Raw genomic sequence first — 4783 nt, forward strand, 5'->3', positions numbered from 1 at the left:
AGCATTTTAAAGGGGTGTGGCCAGGCCTCGAAATTGGCGTACTCGCCAAGATTTTCAAAACGCAATAACTTTTACATATGAAACTGAAATGACACGAAACTTGGTAGTATTAATCCTCTCTGGGTTCCCAACAAAACTGTATATTAAAATTTTAACATGATTAAAGCCATGCCCCCTGAGATCAGGAAGTCACTTTTTTTTTTTACTTGGAATGGTCCCCCTCTGTCCAACTTGACCTCATCAACCTTAAACTGTGTCAGCAGACAGACATGTTGTCCTAACTTCGTTTAAGGCACAGAGAGCTTTAGTCAAATGGTGTTGCTGTGGCGCCATGGCGAAGTGAGGCCGTCAATACCACTCGCGGTTTTAATATTGAGTTACTATATCATTATAATGAGATCATTTTTTTTTTTTGTGGCGGAAACGGGCTTCCATAAGTTACAGATACTAGTTCTGTGTGGGGAGAAATTATTCACAAAGCTCAATTTTGCTGCTGATAAAGCTTGTTGGTGAAATTTAGACAATTTTAGTGGTAATTTTGAAACCTCAAAATCACAATTTAGAAGAAAGGATAAGTCTCTATGAATTTTCTAAAAATATTCTGTGGTATAAAGTACCAAAGAGATTCTGGCTTTTTCAAACATTCTTTTATCCATTTTATCTTAAAGGTATGGTTCATATCCATATAGTCTAACAATTCAATGCCACCATTACCTCTCGGAGCTGCTAAGATCTTTTTTTAAATAGTGGCAAATCTATCAATCGTGAAAACTGACTCTCTATGTGTGTGAATTCAATATGCGTCCCCGGTCTGTTGCGCGCTCTCGTCACCACGACGCCATTTTGATTCGAAATTTATGACTTCAGTTTCTCCTGCCTTGCTTGCTAAACTTAGCCGTGCGTTGAGTATCTTTGTGCATGAGTCCAAATCATACATGTACATATAAAATAATACGTGTTGCTAACAATGCCAAGAAGTAATTAATGCAGGCGGGTCGGGGACTGAACTGTTTCTACATTCAGAAGTGCTCAACGTTAGCCAAGTTGAGCTAGTTGATGTTAGCCTTGTGCAGTATGAACCATTTTCAAAACAAACCACTCAGGCTAACGGATGCTAGCCCAGCGCAGCTAGCTAGCAGTTAGCTTGTGACCTAGAGCTGTGGACTGTGGATTTTGGGGGTGCTGTTTCGCCCTCTTTTAAATATATACTTTTGACCCTCCAACTGAGATGGCCGCAGCGTCTATCTGACGGATGAGATTCATCCCAGATATTATCTTTTATCCCTAGTTTAACCCTTCCTGACCAAAGCTGTGGTTGTCTCCGGCTGGTCCAGAGGTGAAGCGTGGAGCTTTGTCCGCTGGCTGGGAAGGAGCAAGGGGGCGGCGGTCGCTCGGCTCCCGCAGCACAATAGGCCGAGCGGCGCTGAGCTGCGAGGGCCGTCAATACCGTCAATTTGTATAGTTTTGCTTCATCCTTTTAACACCTTCTTTACCAGAGATATTCATTATTAGCTTAATAGTTAGCTCATTACTGATAAACAATACTCAAGCTTGTTCAAACTGTCAAAGAAATGATAGTGATGTCATGTTGACTGGTGGTCAATAAAGCCTCAAATCAAGCTCCCTTTTTAGCTGCAGATGGGCTTAAGGCCAATTTATGCTTCTGATGCATAGCCTCTGCAACCGTCAAATCTGTCTCTGTCTGCGACCACTCCCCCAGCGCAGAGGTTCTGCAACCGTTGTCGCGCACCTAAAAAAAAAAACTCCTGACTACGCGTCGGACGGTCGCAGGATCAGCGCAGATTCTGACCCGCGCAGACCTCAAGGGGAAGTGCTGCAGACAAAAAGCAGCTGTGATTGGTCCTTGGTATGCCTTTCTGGCCGTGTGTGTGGTCGTCCTCCTCGATTCGGTCCCGGGGCGCGCCATTTTTAAAAACCGAGGAACAATGGACAAGTACGAAGAAAGGTTAATCGAGGAGGTTCGGAAGTACAACCACGGTGCCTCAGACAAATTATATAAATAAATATATCCCCTTCGATGTCTATCAACTCTAGATCCATCCCCAATACCGTGATATCTTGCAGACGCGCCATTGTTGTTTTGGAAGATAAACACTCCCGCTGGCACCGCCAAAGTTCTCGTGACCATCCACCGAAGTTTTCGCGAGTTCTCGAACAGGCTTCTCCTTGCGCTTTGGTGGGAAACTGCTGTGCGTCCCTAGAAATTCCAGATCGATGGTGCAGAAGCATACCAGCAAAACTGGTTCGCGACCAGACCCAAGTGACATTTAATGTGTGCGTTTGCAACATTATAATCTGCCCTTTAGGCTAATTCTGCTTTTCCATAAAATCATCCACCAGCAGCCAGGGACGCCATTAAAACCATGAAGAGAAATTAAATCATGTGCTAGAGTATCAAGTTGGTCCAAGTATCAGGAGAAATCCCCCAGACAAAAACAAACAGGTCATAGTAACATTAAACATGCATGTATGTGTCAGGATGACCTTTATCTACTTGCAATAGTCCATGCAGTGGATCAGCAGAAATACTGATCATGTTTGGACGGTTTCTGTCGTTTCTGTATCTTGATATTCAGCCTTTCTCTTAAACTGGCACCATTGTATGAAAATGAGCTTATGCTACTTTAATGTTGAAAGAGAAGCGGAATTAGGAGCTCATATCGTTCTTCCTGTGTTCACCCTCATCACACTATTGTAAATCTGCTGTCCTTGTTATCATAGTTTCCACATAGCCTTTCTACGTAGGCTAATGAAGACATGCCGGTCAGACCGGCTACTCAGGCTAACCCTCAATCTGATCTACAACACTTCATATGTACCCTGTATGTTAAATGAGAAAGTATATTATCTTATATGCGCAACATAACGATCGACTCTCCAATCAACCCTGGGAGATGCTAACCCAGATGGAGAGTTATGCTACAAACAGCTCCAGTTTCTAGTTAAGGCAGTTTATGGTTAGCATCACGATCAAAACATTTTCAGATATACTAGACCAATGCTGTACAACCAGGGCTTATCGGATTAATCGCAATAATTGTTTATTGAAATAATTGTCAATTAATTTAGTAATTATTTTAGCTAACAAAGAGCATCCCACTAAGAGTAATTACATCAAAACTGTAAAATATACACGTATATAAAATTCAATCAAATTCAGTTTATTTCTATAGCGCCAATTCACAACACATGTCATCTAAAGGCACTTTACAGTTCACCAGATCGTACATAAATATATAATCACTCTATCCAGAACTCCTCAAGAAGAACAGTTTTAGGTTCACCTGGATTAATTTCATAAAAAGTCTCCTTTTTATGAAATTATGTGATTATTAATCGAATAAAACTAATGACAGATTAACAGATTTGCAAAATAATCGTTTTTAGGCCTAGTTACCTTTTAAATCATCATTCGTTATCTTTTAAGTAGATTCTTTTTTTTTATTTTCTTATGCTAATGGCGTTACCTCTAGCTAATATACAGTAAACAGTAGATCACAAGCTGATCCCATTTGTTCGATATCTCATGCACAACGGCTCATGAAAACTTTGAGGCAGCATCTCAGTGTTGCATTGTCTGCATTTAAACCAAACAATACGATAAATAACAGCTCTGCTAATATTAGCATTAAGGTGTTTACTCTGTATGTTCCAGTACATTAAAGATATAGAGGACTATCTTTTACTTACGGGTGGATCATCTAAATAAGTGGTCCTCCTAATTGTCAATCATTCTGGTGATATGTTAGGATGAGGTCGTCCTACATGCTTGCCCTGTTAGCTACCTTTTTCTGCTTGGCGCACTTTCAGGCGTATATCTGTGGTGAGCTACAGTTTCAGACAGTCAATGAACCTCACCTTTCTCACCACAGTTCTTTGCAAATGGCCGAGGGTTGTAAGAGAAGAAGTGTCTACGAAGTTTATGAGAAGAAAAAAAGGCCTCAGAAGAGGCAGATATTTCCCAGAATGCTTTACGCAGAGCGCTCTCCTTGCAAAGCATTATGGGCTTTGCTGTCACAGCGGCCTGCTGTCGAGAAGCGAAAGCAGCGACTAATAACAAAGCTGGCACAGGCACCACATAGTGAGGAGTTACGTGACCAATGGGGAACAAAAACTGTCAGTTAACTGAGCTCACTGAAAGCCCACTATATAGTCGCCGTTCTATATAGTGATTGAGGGATTTAGGGGTTAGGGCGGACGTTCGGACACAGTAAGCTTGTATGAGCTATGAGAACAGCAACTTTTAAACAGAGTGCACAAGCCCATTTCTTCACGTGCAGGCTCTCACACGCATTTAACAAGCATTCCCTCTCGAGAGTGGGTACTAGGGGTGTAAATAATAATCGTTTGGTATCGATCCAAAAGCCAACAATCCGTTGCATTGATACGTCCGCAAGAGTATCGATTCATGTTTTTTTTCCCTCGGTCTATTTTTTTTATCCATTCGCTCCTGGACGTAATTCTCCCTCCAGTGCTGCGGTGGCGCTAAACCTATTTTGCCCTCCTGCCTCCTGCCTGCAGAAGTATGTTGCAATGAGCTTGACACAGCCATTTTTTATTTATGCTAAATATGGAAGCGTGGTCTGCGCTATACGCTGTGGGTCTAGATACGGCCGAGAGGAAGTGGGGGCGAGTTTGTCCGACAACGGAGGGACATGAGGGCCAAAAAGAGCAGAGATCCAGGGGGAAAAAGGGTCCCAGCGTTCTCACGCACCTCGCTCTTCTAGCGGGTCAAACTTCACGAGTTGTTTTCCGCAATTTC

Source organism: Cyprinodon variegatus, unplaced genomic scaffold (assembly GCF_000732505.1).
Source record: "Cyprinodon variegatus isolate N-32 unplaced genomic scaffold, C_variegatus-1.0 Scaffold800, whole genome shotgun sequence".
In the NCBI taxonomy this organism is placed as follows: Eukaryota; Metazoa; Chordata; class Actinopteri; order Cyprinodontiformes; family Cyprinodontidae; genus Cyprinodon; species Cyprinodon variegatus.